We start from the raw sequence: 22,033 nt of genomic DNA, 5'->3' as shown, positions 1-22,033 counted from the left end.
CACCATTGCAACACCCACTCTGTTCCTCAAAACAGCACAATCACAGTACGGATTCCATCACGCTACCACTGCCTTCCTCACTAACACAACACCATCACACCTGTGTACACTCATATTCTCACAACCTTTCCAACCACCATAAATGCCTACACATTGCCGAATTTTCCTATACAACCTTTCTCTTTTCCCAACAGACACAACAAAATGCCTACTAAACAGCAACTACGTAGAAAAGAAAAATAAATAGAGCAGATAAGACTAAAAGTACACCACATAGTCATCTACCTCTAAAACAATTTATTAGAAACATTTAAAAAAAGAGCTAGTAACCTCACTTAACAGAACTAAACAACCACGACTGAAGAAGGTAAGGCCCCCTTGCAAAAACTAAAAGTAAAACATTATGTACAAAGAAAAGCAGACCAACTAATGTACCCAATCCTCTATCTACCAGTGTTAACATAGTCAAGGTAAAGCAATCCAAACAATGGATGTTACTAACATTTTTCCACTGCACAGTTCTTCACAATCTTATAAAAAAATCTGAAAAGTCACGATCTTCCCTTAAAAACAACCGCAGGAGAGTAATCCTGCAAGCTCTAATTGACCGTGATTTTCTACTAAAAAGAGCATTGTTTATATTGATTTTAAACAGAATGAAACCACTAACTAAATGAATAAATTACAACAAGCACTTATAAACATGTAGAGTGTCAATATGGAGACCTTTTCAAACTTCTGTAATGTTGAATGGATTCACAGAAGCAGCACAGAACCAAACTTCAATGAAGAAGCTTATAAACAAGAACAACAAAAAACAACTGCCATAGACAATAGTGGTCGAGGGTATGAAATGGTGGAACAAACCATTATGGCAAAAGAAACCCTTATAGAAAATACATCCTCAACAAACTTTGAATGAAATGCTCCTTTCTCCCAAACAAACTGTCCAATGTACAAATGGACATGCAGCTCAAAGTGTAATGTATGCCAACTATCCTTTACATCTTTACAGCAATTCCTCAATCACTATGTAAAACTAAAAGACAAAAATAAAATTAAAGCTTTACAAACCACAGACTCCTGTCCAGTGTGCAGCCACACTGGTCTGCAAGGACATCCATTAGCCTGCATTTTAGGAACTGCATGCAAAAGCACTTTCCACTACATCAAAACGTTAGGACACATCCAACGTAAATACTTTGGAACTGAAGGTGACCCAGAGAATTCTGTACCTTCAGAAAACTTTATGGAAATCCTCATTAACACCAACATCCTAAAAAAGACATACAAAAAAGAAATAGCTACATCTCAAAACACATCTGCTGAAATACCAGACCAAATATGTGTGTGTTGCTGCAGACTTTTTTTTAATAAAAAGAGCACATACATAGTAGATCTATATTACAAAATAGAAGACAATGAAGAATCCCAATGGTTCCAATTAGCTTTATATCTAACAGCAGAAGGTAAATACAAAATAACTAACACCTCAAGAGTGTGCACATACTGCAACGCAAAGCTTGACAAAAACCAAATGCCATCCCGTGCCACCACTAATAACTTTCACCCATTTCAAGCTATAATACGCCTTCAACCTAAATCAGCCAAATTACCTCCATCCGAGCTACTAAAGGGCATCCGTGGCAAAGTAGTATATTTACCATTGGATCTAAAAGAAAATGTTCAAACTCTAGGACGACAACAGCCAATAGATTAACCTTAGATTGTTCTAATCAATGGTGTGCCAACAAAAGACAAAAATGTGGCAACAACTAGTCGACTTAAACAAATTTAGACAAGTCCTACACTATCTAAAAGAAAACAATGAATACTACAAAGATAGCAACATTGAGGACATAAAAGAAACCACCCACATTATTTAAGAGTCACCAGAAACTGGACAATTTGTATGTGTAGATCCTGTTACAGCAGCCAACACTTTAGACCAGTATACTATTCACCCACTGCACTCCAAAGACACAATTTAGAAACATATCAAATGCATCAAGCCAAAGGATACCAATGAGCATATGGGGAAAAAGTGTAGAAGCACATTCTTTTACTCTACTCTTTCCTACAGGAAAAGGAGGAAGATATGATGAAAGGTTCACACAAATTAGTGCATCAGAATATTGCTCTTCATGAATGTATTCTGAAGACCCCCGATTCAGGCAAAATGCTGAATACATTTTCCACCTCCTCTTCGAACGTGAAGTAGCAACTCTATGTTATGGAGTTGCACACACATTAAAAACAGACTCTAACTTTTTAAACATCTCTGCTACCCAACTGCTTCAAAAAATAAAAGACAAAGATGTAGTTTTGCAGTCAAGTATCACAAATCTCTTGACAAACATGTGTGGTACAAAAGAATACTGGTTCCAGCGTTAGGCTGATGTACAATGTATGCTGAGGAACCTACGCCCACCCACATGGTTTGTTACTTTAAGTTGTGCAGAGTACACATGGGATGACTTGCATGACTTCTTAAGCATTGCAAACCAAAATAAAGACAGTATAGACATAGAAATACCAGGAGAACTCTATTCTCTTGACCATTTAAATGTACCAAGGTACTTCACCATCGCTTCATAGCCATGCTGCATTTTATCTGCAATAAAAGTACCCCTCCTCTCGGAGAAGTTTAACCCTTCTTTTGGAGAAAGGAATATCAATCCAGAGGAGCACCACAGATCCTCATGCTTTTGTGGATAAAAGATGCTGCAAAATTTGCCATGATTGTGACGCCACTGTTTTACAGTTTATTGAAAAATACATTACCTGCAACCTTCCTTAAGAAACCACAGATAGTGACCTACACACAAGGGTACGCTTCCCAAACCATAAATGTGGCAAATACTGCTGATGTAGATATAAAAACAAAAGGAAATACTATACCAAATGTCGCTTTGGCTTCCATAGACCAGTGTGCAAACAAGGACAAGTAAATAGCTTGATGTCTTTTGTTAGACACAGCGTAAAAGGCAAATCTCCTAAAAATACATACACAATTAAAACGGACGAAGAATCCAAGTACAACAATAATTACAATGCAATCATTGCCCTCTTATTGAATGCAAACATAGACATACAATACATTGTAGACAATTCCACTGCAGTTGCAAGATATGTAACAGCCTATCTCACCAAAGCTGAGAAAACAGAGCTAAAGGACCTCTAATCGTTTAACAGGTACAGCCTTATATGGCAAAATTTGAGCACATTATCAGGCTGAACCTTGGACCAGCATCATCCCATAAAATGATACTAAAATCCTACCAAGAGATAAAAAAAAACACAGCCACAAATTATCCCAAAAGCCAGGACATTTTAAAAAATGATTTACTTGACACATACTACCCAAACAGAAGTACTGCTTTGGAAAAGATGTGCCTGTACAACACTGCCCAAAACTACACCTACAAAAACAATGTCACACCAAATGAGAGAACTGGCAAATATTCATTTTCAACGTGTGAAGCCTAGTGAAACTAACTAATCCCAATCTATTTAATCATGTAAAGTTATCATTTAAAACTCCACAACATAAGGAACTGTATTACATGGCCCTACTCCAACTTATTAAACCTTGGAGAAAAGAAAACAAATTATTAGGTGACTATGATTCATTTGAAGCTGCATTTAAAGCAAATGAAAGCAGTATAACAAATGATAATTTCAAACAATTCAAACAAATGTTGGACAATGAATGCCAACAAGAGGAAGAAATTGAAGCTCAACTAGACAAAGAAACTCCTGAGGGCAGTCAACGTTCCCTTACAGGAAGCCAAGACCCACTTGGAAAACCACCTTTCTAAATAAAGCAGAAATAGCAACGACTGAAGTAGAAAATACCATGTATCAATATAAACAATCTTTAGGAAGACTTGTCAGTTCTGAAATCTCAGTTAAATGATGAACAACTCATCATTTATCTAGAAGAAGCCACTTAAGAAATTGAGCATGGTTTTAGACATGAAATTAAAACCTATGCCTGTACAAATTATAAACCTCTGCTCCTGTATCTAAGTGGTGAAGCTGGTTCTGGCAAAACATTCTTAATTAAAATAATCAGCAAATGTCTACAAAACACAAGAAACAACAACCTTTCAGCTGTAGTAACAGCCCCCACAGGTGTAGCTGCTTACGGCATAGGTGGTGTCCCTTTACACCGACTACTACTCCTCCCCATAGAATACCAAAACAAATTAGAATACTACAAATTGTCAGCAGAAGCTGCTACTGAGGTGCGCAGAATTCTCAATCAAATGAAAGTTGCCCTCCATAGATGAAGTAAGCATGTTGTCCAACCTCATGTTGGCTTTAGTTCATCTCAGAATGCAAGAAGTCCTAAAAACCAACTATGAGGAACTGTTTGGAGGAAAACATGTTATTGTTTTCGGAGACGTGCTACAGTTAACGTGAGTGAAAGGACATCCTATATTCAAAACATTAAGAATGCCTTAATACTCTCAGCAGCATTAGAAATTCACGTCTCTGGCAACATTTTCACTACAGAGAACTGATACAAAACATGTGCCAGTCTGCAGACCTCACATATGCTAGCATTAGAACTGGCCTGCTTACTAAAGATGCACAATCCATCTGAATAGCAGACTAATCCATGAGCTATATGGGTGAAACATATCTGCTCCTGATGTCATGCAGCAATTAGCTCAACAAAATCTAAAATGTATGCCCTTAATGCCAACCCCTGAAAGCTGTAGTCACTTCAATGAGACAATGTTGAAAAATGAAATGCAACTTATGCTGCATATCAGCTCCACAGACAAACTAGAAGTGCATGGCATGGCACTTCCTATGTTTCAAAAAGCAACAGCACAACTAAATTGCTTAGAAAAATGTATCTCCAACACAGCCGGATTGGAGAAAATGTTAACTTTGTGTCTGAAGTGTAGAATCATTCTAAAATGTAACCTTGATTTAGAACAAGACTTAGTCAATGGAGTAATTTGTACAGTTCTTGTCTTGCAAACATATCTGCATTACAACAACATTCAGTTTGTCAATATCCACTTTGACAAACTTGCAGAAGTTAAAGAAATTGGTGTTTTCAAAGACATTTAAGTATGCAGAGATTAATTTTCTCTGTCATTTGCATATGCTGTCACTATTCACAAATCACAAGGTCTAACCCTAGATCAAGCATTGATTGCCATTGGCAGCACAGTCTCTAAAGAAGGTATGGGTTACATAGCACTTTCACGTCTGCGTATACTCAATGGTCTACTCCTAGTTAACCTTGATGCAAACAAAGTAAATGCTGACATTCCTTGTATTTTGCAATACAACAGGCTATGGGCAGTATAGAGCCCCATCTAGATATGTACCCTGTAACTACAAAAAAAGGAATCTTTTTAAAAGACAAATAATAGAAACAGAAGCTCTGGCAGATTTCCCAACAATACCACTAAAAAAACAACAACCAACTCCTGCATTAAACAATACAACCACAAAACTGTCTAGTACAAGGTCAACTTCACATCCATCAGAAAAGGAAGACACAAATGTCTCTTCTCCAGAAAGATCTGCAGGCCCATCTAATAATACACAAACAGAACCCTGCGGTCCATTTGAATTTAGAAACACAACTTGAGTAAATGGTTATGCTAATATGATAATGAATCTTCTGTTTCAATTGCCACCAATTGTTCACAACATTTACTTAAACAGCTCAGACCAGTTGTGTTTTCAAATGCTCGTCCTTCACAGAAAAGCCACAAATAATCTTGACAACACTTACAGTGTTTCAGGTATAAGGCAAGAATTGGACTACTGTGCAGGACAGGGTATAATTTACTATACACACACAAGAAGATCCACAAGAATTCCTAATTCTACAAGTACTGGATACCAAAAACATCCCTATAAATAATATCTTCCAGATCTCATATAAATGGAAGCATACATGCACTCTCTGCAACCATGTTTCACACGACCACATCCCTAATGAACAATTTCTATATGTATCCATAACAAATTGTGAATCCATTCCATTTCACCAGCTTCTGCAGAATGCAAATCATGGCATATTAAGCCCTTTTTGCAATTCAGACAATCGTTCCACCATACAAATAAACACACATAGCCAATATGTCATCCTAATGCTTCTAAGGTAGAATGCAGATGGTACCAAAAATAACTGTAAGCTTACAAGCTTCACTCATGACCAAGTATCTCTTGGAAATAAAACCTTCACAACAATAGGTATAATATACCACGCTGGTGCCGCAACTACTTCAGAGCACTAAACTGCATATGTGAAGAAAAATAAGTTGTTGGTGTGAATGTAATGATTCCTCCGTTACTCCAAAACATAGGTTACCAGCAAATTTGACAAATGCCTACTTAATATTCCTTCATAGAGGCATTGCTAGGGGGGCCTGAGGGGGCTATATCCCTGGGTCTTTTGGTTTTAGCCCCGGATAGAAGCTGAGGGGCTACACCTAAAAGGCTGGCTAGCCCCGAGTCCTGACAGTCCCAGCATTAGCATAGCCCCAGATTGTTTACAGACCTAACAACACCCCTGTTCCTTCAACCCAAATTTAGTCACCAAACTATGGTACAATTAACAATTAGAATACACCAGCAGATATCTAACTACATCCATAAAACTTTTGAAAGTCAATCTAGTTAAAATACGCCAACAGGTATCTACTACTTCAAAAACACCCTTCATTGCAAAGCACTTCCAAAACACCATCTCAATTCTTGTAATGCAAAACATCTTCTAACCTCTAATGTAGTTAGAATACGCTAACATGTATCTAACTATTTTAAGCATTCCCTTAATTATAACATACTTCAAACAGACATACTATAATTATTACATTCAAGTAACTCTAATTGTTTTTTTTATCCAGTACAGATTATTTCTCCCAATGACCCAATGACCCAATGATTATGTAATGTCAAAACAAGAGCAGTGTGTCATACACTAATGTTGTACCAAACGGGCCTGATCACGACTTTGGCGGTAACGCCGCCGGTATTACCATAACTGTCGAATTTCAGGGGGTTTTCGGTTGTACTTTGAACCATAATGTCACGTTTATGAAGTTTCTTTAGTGAATTTCACAGGTTTTTAGTAGTGCAACTTAACCATAACATCCCTCAAACAAAGTTTTTTCTAGTGAATTGTACGGGTTTTTAGTAGGCCAACTTAACCATAACGTCCCTTTAACAAAGTTTTTTTACTCAAGTTTACAGGTTTTCAGTAGTCATATCACAAAGCAGACAATAGTTATTATATTTAGACAAATTATTCCTGGGTCTAAGTCCCTATTGTTAACTTTCTAGCCCTGTGTGCTCTTATCTCATCTACCCATAGTCTTGTGCCACCATCCCTAGAATGGCGATGATGTGCCGCCTGCAAAGTGGGTGTAGAGATGCTAGCCCTGAGCTCTCTCACTACTTTCCTCAAGCTAAGTTAGACCCAGGAATAATTTGTCTAAATATAATAACTATTGTCTGCTTTGTGATATGAATGTTGAGGCATAGACAATTAGTGAAAGCCCAATGACTTTTACTGTTAGTATCTATTCTTCTGGCGGCGTCAAAACCCGCGAGTCAGTGTACCATAAAGGACACTTTAAATATAGAATCAATACGGACTGGGGGAGTAGTCTGAAGTGACGTCACCGTCACTAAGGAAAAATACAAGAAACTCAACCACCAGAAGGAAATGGCAGAAGCCACATATCTAGCGTTCGCAGAGGAACTCATAGAAGGAATTATGGCCAATCCTTCCATTCTAGGGGTAGAACAACAAGCCGCCATAGTCACTAAGGGCGATGATTGGAATGAATTAGAAATCCTTAGGAAAAAACTCATAAGAACGGAGTTACACGGAGCAATTATCACCGAATATTAGTGAGCCCACATCGCCCCTAATGGCCTTATCATCAGGATAGAGCCCAGAATCTTCCTGGAAGAATTACAATTTAGGAAAGACTGGAGTTTTATAGCCAACAAATGTACACGTGATTGGATTATTCTAATAATTAATATGGCCAAAACTGTATCAGAAAGACTTATGAATGAGATCATCACTAAACAGGACGCTTTGGCTACGAAAATGATAGTAGGAGACTACTTGAAAAATATGGCGGCTCTAGATGCAACAATAAAAGATTTTAAAGAACTTAATCTTAATAAAAAAAGTTATCAAATTAAAAAAAGACATTGTGGCATTCTCACACAAGAAAAAGTACCCCTACACGACCAATGAATATTACGAAGAAACAGATAAGACCAGCAATGCGCCTAATAACCTCTCAGGACGAGGGAGGCAATTTCAACCTAGAAACAGACCAAGACCAGGAAATTGGAATTTTTCAAGTGGAAGTTCTGACGAAGATACAGCTAGATCAAACAGAACCCTCCGGTTTGAAGATCAGGAACCGAACAGAGGCGGTAAAACTCAGGGTTTTCAGGCCCCAAGAGGACATGGCAGACCAACAGTCCCCCAGGGTCACCAGGAACCATGGGAGAGGATGGTACGAACAGAACCAACCTCCAGAATAAGTACACCTGAGACAGAGTCCCTTGTGGTGAATCTTTCCGACTTAGCATTGACAGAAGACCAGCTAAAAGTATTGGAAAAGGGGCTCTCATATGTACCCACTGCAGCACACGATCCTTTTCAAACTAGGATTGAGCTAACACAGCTCATGAGGAAAATTAGGTTGAAACAATACTTCTCTAAAAATACCTATGAGGGAACACGAGATGTCACACAACTACATAACAAATCAATATTCTATCCGCCACCACATGAGATAACGGTGGAATCAGTGACTTTTGAAAAAGCCATTCTAAAAAAACTTGAAACCATTGAAAAAGAGGAGCACAAGTACTTTAACAACATGACCAAGAAAGAAACTATTGCTCTGCAGGAATTGAAGACCAATGACGAAATAACCATTAAATCCGACAATAAAGGAGGTGGCATTGTCAATATAAATAAAAAAGATTACGACAAAATGGTGAACCTTTTACTGGAGGATGGCAACACATACCAGAAATTGGGGAGTGATCCAACGGACAAACTAAGAAATCTTATCAACCCAATTATAGAGGAAGCAGAAGCAGAGGGGCATATAAGTGCAAAAGAAGCTGACTTTTTATGTCCCAAACACCCTAAATGCCCTGCGTTCTACGCACTCCCAAAAATCCATAAAGGGATCAATCCACCACCAGAAAGACCTATAGTGTCTGGCATTTGCTCGATACTGGAACCTTTGTCTCAATTTGCTGACTTTTTCCTACAAAATGAGGTGCCTAAAATGCGATCTTACATCAAGGACAACACAGCAGTACTTACGTATCTTGAGAACCTTCACCTGACTAATCCAGACGTTCTCATTGTAACCATGGATATTAAATCATTGTATTCGCGAATCCCCCAACAAGAAACCTTGAGAGTGGTGGAAAGAATCTTAGTAGAAAAGACGGGCACTATAGATATGCCCATAAACCTCATTCTGCAATTAGCAGAGATAGCACTTACTAAGAACTTCTTTCTAAAAGAAGACACATACTACAAACAAACAGCTGGAACCGCTATGCGAGCCACATTTGCTCCAACTCTGGCTAACTTATATGTTGCAGCATTTGAGGAAAAACATATCTATCCGGAAAACAATCCTTTCTCGAAGAACATTATTAGCTGGCGTTGTTATATTGACGATGGATTTATGTTCTTCGAGGGAGACTTAAACAGTCTAACTGATTTCATGACATGGATCAATAGATTGGACCCATTTTTGAAATTTACCTATGAGGCGAGTAGTACCAAAGCCACTTCCCTTGACCTCACCATCAAAAGAACTGGACATAGCTTCGAAACCACTGTGTTTTTGTAAGAATACAGATAGGAACTCCCTTTTAGAGTACACTAGTTTCCATCAAAGGACCCTGAAAGAGAACCTGCCTTTCGGGCAATTTCTCCGCCTTAGGAGAAACTGTAACACTAAAACAGAATATGACATACAAGCTGAAAAGCTCACGTCTAACTTGAGGGAAAGGAACTATCTGAACAAAATTATAAGACAAGCACGCAAGAGAGCTACAAATATCCCCAGGGAAGTAACCCTTACACAACAGAGAAAAAAAGAAAGGGGATCAGATATCATCACAGCAGTGTTTAGTCACTCGCCAGTCATCAGCTCTCTCAAAAAAGAAATTCAGAAATCATGGCACCTGCAGAATGTTGATGAGCATAACTTACCTGCTCCCCTTTTTGCCATTAAAAGAAGAACAAATTTGAGAGACTGGCTGCTACATACTTACCAAGAAATTAAATCTCCTGAAACTAATACCCTCTGGGGTGCACCAAGCCCCTTTGGACATGCTCCCTGTGGCAACTGTGCAGTGTGCCAATTTACTAAACGCACCATCAAAATAGACATTGGCTGGAAATATCCGTGGGAACAGAGGAGGCTCACTAATTGCAACACTACGAATGTAGTATACCTGATTCATTGCCCATGCAACATGAAATACATTGGAATGACAACACATACAATAAAAACTCGGATCTGTGAACACAGATCCAATATTCGGACTAAACGATGCACTGCTCCTTTAGTAGAACATTATCTGAAGAAAGGGCACACAGAAAAAACGATCTGACATGGACAATCCTTGAAAAAGTCACGGTACCAAAAGGAGGTGGCAATCTAGCTGCACAGCTATTAAGAAGAGAACAACTTTGGATTTTTAGGCTGCAAAGCCATAAAATTGGCCTTAACGAAGAAATATGTTGGCAAGCATTGGCTATACAATAATAGACACAAGGTAGTACCTGAACCATCTAGGGAACCCACCCTTTGATTGATCAAAAATAGGACCTGTGTCATATGTGATACTAGGCAGACTAAGAAATTGAACACATCTAGGACAATACAACAGTTGGCTCTTTCTGGGCACAAGCATTTTGCCACTCTGGCGCCGGTACAAGTTATACTATGTTCCCCCTTTTTTCACGTACATACTTGCAATGACGGAAATGAGTCCATGGTTGAATGCACCCATGTGGTGATTGTGATCGTCCATACAGTGTGTGCACATGTTTCGCCATTATGAGACTGTGCACCACATATTACAGCCACTGCATTTTTCAGCGACCTGAGATATTATAATTACCCTTTCGGAACACGCATGCATCCACATATGATGCAAGCAGACTCTCTGTTAGGACACTACCTTCCCCATTACGATTTGTTTTTTTTTTGTGGTTCCTTACATCACGAGAGCACGCGCAGTTGCCCGATCAATAACATTGTCCCATTCGGCACACGTGTTTACCCATACGAAATGCGAATGGACCTCCTGTCACAATACTTCCATCCCCAACATGCCAAGTGGTTTTCTGTGGTTTCACGCATCACGTGACTACACGTAACTATTCCGAAGTAATACGGGCTGAGCACAACATGGCGGACGTGACCGCCGATTGAATACAGATGGTCCGTGAAGAACCCGGAAAAATTACCAAACACGACTAGAGGTGAGAATACACAGAGACACTACGTTTCTCTATCAGTCAGTTAGCTCTGTGCACGTTGTTGAACAACCCGTGCCTATGTGAATACAACACTTGAAAGTAAATAGACGGCACTTCACATTACCAAATGCGATTTTCGTTTGGTCCGTGATTAGTACAGCAAACTAGACTTCTGTAAATATTTAGACGTTGTTAAAAAATCATGTGATCACCACACTGCTGTATATGCAAAGTGGAATAGATTATGGGTACTGACACCCATTGGTCTGTTTCTCACCTTTTTAGATCTACCCACCACCTCAGTTGGAAGAGGATTGGAAACTAAAACACGCCAACACCTGGAGAAGACTCCTCTTAGCCTAACAAGATGATATCTGCATATTGCAGGTACTCACCTTTTTCTAACCCTGTATACACATATATAGTTTTCAATGCAAGATATGACAAGTTAGTATATCTTTTATAGGCTACCTACACAGGAAGTCAACTACCATAGATGACAACCAGCAAGGCAACTGGTTTAAGACAACACAGTAAGACCACAGATAATCGACATATACCTTTTGCAACTATATAAGCCTTATATTTCTTGAACATTCCCATATTGATTACTCTCCCCCCATTCTTTGTCCATTTGTATATCCATACAGGGATCGGGACTCAAGCCATATTGCCCGTGGAAAACCCTGAAGATATCTCTCCATCCTGTTGAGATGTGGAGACTTTCGAAGCAATCATAATGTTAATGAGAATACACAATTCTCTGTCCTGAAGAAGGCGGCTAGTTGGCAGCTCCGTTGAAACCGGTTGACAACCCCATGAGTTGAGAGGTTGATGACCTCGACTCCAAGACCCTACACACAGTAGAGGATAGGGCTTGAACAAATATACATCATATTTTATTTCATTTTATCTGATTATATATTCTTTCTATTTAAAAGTATAAGTGAATGTACTAATAGAAACAAATAACATTGTATGACTTACAATTGGCCATCTAGCCTGAGTTAGTCTTTTAATTTTAATTATAAGACACATAGGGCCTCATTACGACCCCGGCGCTAAACCATGGTGCTATTAGCACCATGGTCCATGCCGGGGTCCGCCATGGTGAATGGCGGAATTACCGCCCCATTTCAAGGTTAGCGGGCGGTAATTCCCCATTCACCATGGCCCCTTCCCCATTCCCATTTTTGGCCCATAGGGCTCAATGGGAATGTGGAAGGCGTAATTACGGCACCGTAAATTACGGTGCCGTAATTAGCTACTAGGTCCCTTTGCAGGTTGGTTTTTTAACGCCTGCTAAAAGCAGGCGTTAAAGTGCAACCCGCAAAGGGACCTCGTAATCAGGTGTTAAGGGTTTAACGGCGCCAACACCTTTTACGGCGCCGTTAACCCCTTAACGCCTGGGTTGTAATGAGGCCCATAGACTGGAGGTGGCATAAATAAAATAAAAAAGAGTACCAACCTCCAAGAAATGTGCACTTGAGTTATTTAGCTTGAGGAAAGTAGTGAGAGAGCTCAGGGCTAGGATCTCTACACCCATTTTGCAGGTGGCACATCATTGCCATTCTAGGGATGGTGGCACCAGACTATGGGTAGATGAGATAAGAGCACACAGGGCTAGAAAGTTAACAATAGAGACTTAGACCCAGAAATAATCTGTCTAAATATCATAACTATTGTCTGCTTTGTGATATGAATGTTTATGAATTGGGACATACACAATTAGTGAAAGCCCACTGACTTTTACTGTTAGTATCGGTTTACAGTAGTGCCATGTAACCATAATATAAAGCAATTTCTGACTTATTTGAACACCTTGTGTCGAATACCACTTGACAATATGCTGGTGTACAGCACAGTAACGTGTCCCAGAATCCGTAACACTTAACAGTAAGATGTTTTTGTCGTGGACAACATGGAAACAGATTTCATATTGATATAGGAACGTCACCTGCAATATTTGCCTTGCACAGCGCCAACACGTATTGGTAGTTAGCCATTAACAATGTAGTGCACATTGCATACTTTCAGCAAAAGTTTTAGTTATCTGAAAATGACATCAGCTAGGGCCATCCATCCTCCCCAAGAAACAACAGCACTACTGTAATGAAGGAGCATGACAAACACTGCCCCAACCTTAGAAATAACAAACGCACAATATTTTTGCACTGCCCACCCACTCCCCCATATCAATGTTTGATACGTTTTTCCTAATTTACGTTCGCAAATGGCCTTATTAGCTGTCCTACCAAAAAAGAAAGCCATCCGTTAACAAAGTAAATGTTGCATTAAGAACCACCTTTCACAGTAAAGGACATAGGGCCTCATTACGAGGTGGGCGGTAAGGGATTACTGGCACCGGTAAGGGCACCGGTGCTGGTAATCCCTTACCGCCCTACTACGAGTTCCCTTTGCGGGTCCTTCCTTAATGCCTGGTTTTACCAGGCGTTAAAGACGGGACCCGCAAAGGGATACCGGGGTCAATAACTGTACCACAATTTGCGGTACAGTTATTGCCGCCTTCCCATTGAGCCCTATGGGGGCTCAAATGGGAATGGGGAAGGCTCTGGTGAATGGGGAATTACCCTTTCCACCGACCTCAGAATGGACCGGTAATTGCTCCATCCACCAGACCGGAGTCAGTAAGATTTTGGAGGCAGCCATGGCACCAATAGCGCCATGGCTACCTCCAACCTCGTAATGAGGCCCATAGACGCAATAAGATTTGACAATAATAGTATAGATGTGCAAAGCATTAACGTGTGCTACAGAAAAATAGGATTTCTGGTTATAATATGGCCCGCTGCGGGCCGGATTACAAAACAAAATCCTTTTTCAAGATGGCCACCATTGAAAGGAAAGGCGGTTGTTCCATACGCAGCCCCTCTTCGCTTTCCATGACAGCAAGGAAAAAGCAACAGTATGTACCGTGACGCAGAACTTGTAAATAAACATACAGCGACGTATAACGTGGTACTTTACATTTCGAAATGATACACGTGATTTTAAAAGAAAAAGGTAACATTTTAGAATTTGGAAAGTACTTTTATTTAACAAACAACTGTCAGAGATTAACGGACTAATTCGATTTCCTAATAATTTGCAGCAATGAGTCTAAAGCTGACATTGAAAATGTCCATGGAGAGACACATGCAGTTAATGTTGATTACACAAAGTATGCGTTTCTGTTAAAGCATGCGTCTTTCCTCATTTCCGTTCGCAAATGGCCTTATTAGCTGTCCTACCAAAAAAGAAAGCCATCCGTTAACTAAGTAAATGTTGCGTTAAGACCCACCTTTCACAGTAAAGGACATAGACGCAATAAGATTTGACAATAATAGTGTAAATGTGCAAAGCATTAACGTATGCTACGGAAAAATAGGATTTGTGGTTATAATTTGGGCCGCCGCGGGCCGGATTACAAAACAAAATCCGTTTTCAAGATGGCCACCATCGAAAGGAAAGGCGGTTCTTCCATACATAACCCCTCTTCGCTTTCCATGACAGCAAGGAAAAAGCAACAGTATGTACCATGACGCAGAACCTGTAAATAAACATACAGCGACGTATTATGTGGTGCTTTACATTTCTAAATGATACACGTGATTTTAAAAGAAAACGGTAACATTTTAGAATTTGGAAAATACTTTTATTTAACAAACAACTGTCAGAGATAAACGGACTCATTCCATTTCCAAATAATTTGTAGCAATGACTCTAAGGCCGACATTGAAAATGTTCATGGAGAGACACATGCAGTTAATTTTGCATACACAAAGTATGTGTTGCTGTTAAAGCACCCGCTTTGTTTGCACAGGTATTTCCAACACGGCGGCATCACCGTTGCCTTACACCACCATAAATGATGGTATGTCGCTCCTTGTCGCTAGTTCAGCGTAGGGACAGAGCGGCCCTGGCCTGTCATCCCATAACATTATAATGGACAGGCACCCGGTCACCAGCAGTTGCATCTGGCGTGGAAAGAAGCCGTCACTCGGCATCTGCAAACCATAGCATGCACAGTATGGCAAAATGTAGCTAGGCGGAAAACATAAGAGAAAATCTGTGTCAATACCCAACCTTTAGGAAAAAATACCAAAACAGACACAAAGATTGTGGAAAGTACTACACAAATGTAAGTGGTCAAACATGACATTTTAAAGAAATATTAGAGTTGACCATGGGTACATATAATGACACCCTACAAATGCAGATAAACAGCAATCGCTGTAAGGGTTAAAAAAAGGACAACTACACAGTGAGATGGTAATTCAGTTATGAAGGCAGCATGAATGGACAAGCAAGAAAGAATTACATGTCGTAATGTTACACAAGACCAAAAAAACATGCAAACTGATACACAAAGCTATGTGGGCAAGCATAACATTTGAAAGAAAAAGAAGTAATGGTCACCAACGGTGACGCTAGTCATAGGCTGCAAACGCAAACAATGTACAGTCTCTGTTATTGGAGGAAAATTACAACTGCGCAAAAGTATAATACTTCAGTTACATTGTCACAATTAGTGTACAGTCGTCAAAATTAAACTTACATCATCTTCAGAGACTCCATTATTTTTGCCAAAGTCAGACAGCAAAGTGTTTGCATCAAAGAATATTCGTGAACTGATATTTCATGTTCCTTACAAGCGTTTTTAAAATATAACCTTATCAAATAGTATTTTATTCCCAAGCTTTCATTACTAGCGTAGCTTTTAAAGTTTCCCTTTCGCTCAAGGTCAAAAAACAATAGCCCCTTATGAATTGACTTGGATGCGTGGGCCTACTGAGCTCGCAACCAAAAAAGCAAATCAACTGACCTTCACTCAGAAGGCAAATACATTCTGACTTTGCAACAACATATGAGCATCCTATCATGAGAACCGCTACTCCCATACGGCACGTAAACCACTGTTTCCATGAAACACTCCAGGTGGCCGCCTCAGATTTCAAAATATAGGACGCCAGTCCAACTTCAATATTAATCTGAAAACATTGTAACACAGATGCAGGCATTCGTCGCTGTGCATTGAGCACCATAGGTGTGGTAGGCTGCAGTGGATGTGGCTAGAGTCTAGACTCTAAGCTGTATGTCCATAGATATTGCAATGTATGGGTGTGCAGTAGCTTATAACTCTAGTGCTTACAACTCTCCACAACCATTTGATCCATAAGCAATACTACAGGTGTATCCATTGCTGTGACATGCTGCTGTGGTTGTGGCCAGGGCCTAGAGTCTTGGAGGTATGGCCTACGGCCTACGGCCTACGGCCATGCACCCAAGACTCTAGACCCTGGCCACAACCACCGCAGCATGTCACACCCATGGCGGCGTACAAATGAACAGCACACCCATAGAAAAAAATAATTTAATTACGGCATGTACTCAATTTCAATGTTCGCTAACACCACACGTGTCCTTAGAACAGTTTCAAGTTGCCTGTGCACAACACGGACTGAAATACTACCCTTATGAGACCCTTCATTTTCTATACTTACAAACATCCCGAACAAGGCGAGCATAGGGAATGCATCATTAAAACCTACCGCCTGAACAAATACAGTTTTTCACCCATCTCTTACTGTCTGAACCTCCCCAAGCACTCTGACACAGCAAAATAGTTTTTGAAATAGCATGTTGCTGCTGGTCGCCGCTGCGCTGTCGGCGGATCCAAGATGTCGGGTGCATCCAAACAATCTGACGCAGAACATGGCTCACTGCAGCCAATCGGCAGAGACGTTGCGTGTCTGCGGTCATGACGCCAGCCCCTTAGCCAATCGGTATCTTGTCCGCGGAGCGAACAGGAAGCATGACCTCGGAGCAGACATAGATATCACAAATGTTTTGGCTTTATGTTTTGGTCATTTTTAAAAAACTACTGAACAGATTTACACCAAATTAACAAAAGCATGCTTTCAGGACCAAGCTGCCGCTCCTGCCGCAATTTTGGTGAAAATCCGTCCAGCGGTTTGGGCTGTAGGCGTGAGCAAAGTTTTTTCCCATTATGTCCATGGGAAAAAAAGACGTTTTGGGACCCCCCTATAACTTTTCCCCCCCCGGACCAAACCTCACCAAACTTTGCAAAAAATTCAGAGTGGGCCATATACTTTTTTTGCAAAGTTTGGTGAGGATTCGTCCAGGGGGAGCGAAGTTATAAGCCGCCCAAAAAGTGCTCTTCCTATGGAAACAGCAACTTAACCATAACTACACGGCCACTACTGTGGCTGTAATATGTGTGTGTGTGTGTGTGTGTGTCCACATCAGTGGCTTTTCACACAGTCCACTCTAAGTTCTGTCACTCCTGACAGTGAGCAGTGCAATTCTGGGTTTGTCTCTCTGAGGTCTGTCAGGTTATGGTAATAACTATCAGGCAGCAATGCCACCAAACTTCATTGGGAACAGTGGACCACATCTGAAGCCCATCACACGCCCACTTACTAATGAATGCATTTCTCTGTAAGTACTAGAAACTGCCCACATGGGTATGGGTTCATTCGCAGCAGAATTACGCATTCGACATGTACTGATCGGCGCTATTCTTTGATCATTGTACCACTGACTTTAAACTATGAAAAACTGCAACCCTATCATTCATGCTCTTTCTTAGATGTTCACATTTTTCACGTGGGTGTGAATAATATGCTACTCTCCGGACAACCACTGGTGCTGGGAGGCCACTAACGACATATGACCATCCACCACCTTATGTATTATCTATTCAACTCAATATATAGCATGGGCACAAACTGCAGAACACAGAGCATTTGATGGCAAAAAGAATTTCTTTTTTTGCTGTGATTAGTTTATTATGTCACATTTTACATTTAAAATAAAAGTATAAATCTCTAAAACTGTACAATTTAAATACATAATTTATTAATTTGTGTATGAATAATAAGCATCTTACCAAAGCCGGAATCAACCCACCCTGCTGACCTTCCATCAAGTGTCCCCAAAATAAGCTGTTTAGATTCATCCCAAAATTGGGTCTGAAACTTTTTTTGAAATTTAATAGGCCTCCAAATAGAAGAAACCCATTTATTCAAATCATCCAAAAGGAAGGAGGTGATCATTTCGGAGGTTGAGTCCAACAAGACGATGGGCCGATAATTGTTTGGGTTGGTGCGATCCCCTTTTTAAAGAGTGGTACAATGAAGTGCATACACCACAATGAGGGTATTGTACTAACATGTGCCACCTCATTAAATAAATCAAATAGGATCTCTGACAACAATCAAGGGTTTTCTTTGAAGACCAAACTTGGGATGCATTCTTGGCCCATCGCTCTCGATTTATTTGATTTAATGATCTTCCCATTTAGGCAATGAGCATGGTGTCCACGGTTGCTCCAAATGTCTTCCAAGTCATCTGCAATCACATTTACCATAATCATGTCTAGATTAAAGGTTACACCATTTACAGCGTTCCCAAAATTATGAGAGTTTTGCGTTTGTACTATTTGTAACATATTGTGAATGTCAAGATTTATTAGGTTGAACCTATAAAATGTTATGCAGTTGGATATTTCAGATTTCTCTTCTTTTTCCTACTCTAGAAAACACCAGGGTTTAAGGGCTTGTCTTTACCAAGTGGGATAATGTTGCAACACAGTACCTTTTATCTGTTCACCAGATTGTCATAGATGTGAGTTTTGATTAAATTTGTTGGAGAAGATATTGACTGTTATCAGTCTATCGTGTATTCTTTCAGTCAAATTTGTAACTTTGTAGATTGGAGAACTATTTTCCAACCATACTTTTGAAGCAATTGAGAATAATTCATATGCAAATGTATTCAATATTTGTATATCGATCTTGTCCACCAAATAGTCAATGAGAAGAATTAGTTGACAGGTCAATAAGACCACCCTCAATCGATGACGATACGGCTGTTGATTTTTCTGGGAAGACTAAACAATCGTGGTTACATCAATAATATTTAAAAGAAGGACATAAAACAGCAATGAATGTGTACAAAATATATAGTCTATCCACAAATGCGTAGTACCTCTGTGCCAAGTTGGTTTACCCAGGATATCTCCCTGCGTATTTTCATTTTATTTAATATCCCAAGTATTTACACAATCTGCCCGAGGAAGACTTCTTGCACCACTTAGACCCCCGTAATCTGCTGCTACCGTTCTTTCCCTGTAACCATGTAATTCTGGTTGGTGGCAGGTAAGATCTCCAGGTAATAAGTTGAGATCAGATATTGTTGTCGAATACCACTTGTGCAGGATTTCATTGAGTGCTTGCAAAAAGAAGTAATAATTCTCTCTGTAAGGGTTCCAATAGACATTTATCAATAGTAGCATATTACTGAAACCACTTGAGTCTTTGTCCAAACAAAGGACAACAGATAAAATAATGTCAGACTTAGTCCCATTCCCACATGTGTAGACAAATTGAGTTACTGATGCCAGTTAAAATGCCCTGTATGGTCTTTCCACCAGGCCCTTATTAGCTTTTTTTCATGAATAATGAATAGCTGTCTAGGCAAGGAGCTTCAAATAACCAAACATCTTGTGAAGGGAATATTTGGAAAGTTGACAAATTTGGAAAATCATCATGGGTGCAAAGAAAGCTTGTGTGGGCCTGTGAATTCAAAAGAAAATAATGTAGGAACTTGCTGGCAAAAGAATATCATACTACTAGGGTACCAGGGCTTGCAAAGCTTCCCGACGGTTAGTCCACCTTTCACCCGCATTCCCCATACTTCTGTTCACATTCACTCATTACAGATGCAATCTCTTGGCCCTCTTGCTTGGCAGTCCCAATATGTCAACGCTGGTGTTTGTTTTGTCAGTTATATTAAATGCCTTCTCACAAAACATACACCTTTACAATAAAAGGGGCTGTTTCAACACTTCCCAAAGGTTGCAGGAGAGCTGTGGAATCTTAGAACAGGGGTTTTTACTATCCTTAATTGTTACCAAAACGTTTACATTAAAAAATATCTTGTTGTTTTTATTTTATGTTGCCCTAAAGCAGGGGTTTGCAACCGTAGGTTCTCTAGCTGTTTTGGACTACAGCTTCCATCATCCCTAACCAGCATGGTCAATAGCCAGATATTATGGAAATTGTAGTCCAAAACATCTGGAGAGCCAAAGGTTGCAGACCCCTGCCCTAAAGTGTGCTTGTCATAGGGTAGAGAGAACTCGGATATTTGCAGCAATTAAAGGAGTAAGGCAGGCCCACTATGAACACCTATTTTGAGGGAATAACACACAGTAGGGAAGTGTGTGATGGGTACAAATGGACAGAGACATTTCAGATTAGAATCAGTATGAGGTATGGTCGATGCTATCACCAAACTTTTCATTGTTTTCTAAATGATTTGGGCAAATATCTCTCATGGGTGAACCTGGATGCCCACGGGATCTGTGGCAAACCTATCACGTTCTTACTGTATGCGGATGACACTGTCCTCTTGCCAGAATCAGACGGTCTGCCCTGACATTGTCCGCATTAGTGCTCTATGGTCAGGAAAGGAAGTTATTTATCAGTACAACTAAATCTAATTATGTGATAGTAGGCATAACTCGAGAAAAGGTGCGTATCAGACCTTTTTATGCACCAACGTCTGGTGAATACAACACTTTTAATTTTGACATGTGTATCATTTATGTGGTTTATCCACAGCAGCCCCCCATAAATCATGGAGTCCACTGCCGGCAGCCTGGGCATCAGTAGCTTGTACCATCTCTATGCTCTTTGCTTTAGATATCGCACAGTCTTGATTACTTGATTGGAGCAACTGGAATGTGTTATGGTCTGCTTATTTGTAACACTCCTCCGTTGATAATATTTTTAGCGGTCATAAAGTTGTCTACTGTGTGGCACCTGCAAGTGAATTAGTTTGCATTCTTTTTCGCTTTGTTCAACTGCTTTAATTTTCTGGATTACATTGTTATTTAAGCATTTTTCTCACAAATAAGCTTTCTACATTGCTTTATCACATTTAGGGAAATATTATTCGAATTTGTATTCTTGTTTACCTGGATTTGGAAGACTGGTGTAGTACTGTGTAAAATATCAGTTTTAAACAAGGGCTGCATTTGCGTTTTTGTTTCCCGCTTTTATTACTTTGACTTTAATAGCGATTGCTTAGTTGCATCATTGGTCCATGTTTTGCAATGATGAGAAAGTGACAAAGCGCTGAGTCTACCAGTGAATTTGCATGGGTCTTTCTTACTGTGTTATCTTTTCGACTCAGAAACACATCAGCAGCTTTTAATGGCTTCAGGTGTTATGAGACTCTCCCATCAAGCAGTTGTGTTTGGTATTGGACATGCTTTGGTGTTAAATATTAAGATGAGGTTTATAAACTTTAAATAGATTATACATGTGTGTGTGCAAATTCAGAAACAGGATGCGCTTCAAAAATGCAAATAAATTGAAGACATTCCCCTGTACCTGTTTTGAACAGGTGCAGGACAATTTGTCATAATAATTAGTTAATTATATGGTGCGTTCTCCGAAGTTCTGTACATAG

The sequence above is a fragment of the Ambystoma mexicanum genome, chromosome 5p, assembly GCF_040938575.1.
Source record: "Ambystoma mexicanum isolate Mex_15411 chromosome 5p, UKY_AmexF1_1, whole genome shotgun sequence".
In the NCBI taxonomy this organism is placed as follows: domain Eukaryota; kingdom Metazoa; phylum Chordata; class Amphibia; order Caudata; family Ambystomatidae; genus Ambystoma; species Ambystoma mexicanum.
The sequence above is the reverse complement of the archived record's forward strand: the minus strand, read 5'-3'. Positions refer to the sequence as shown.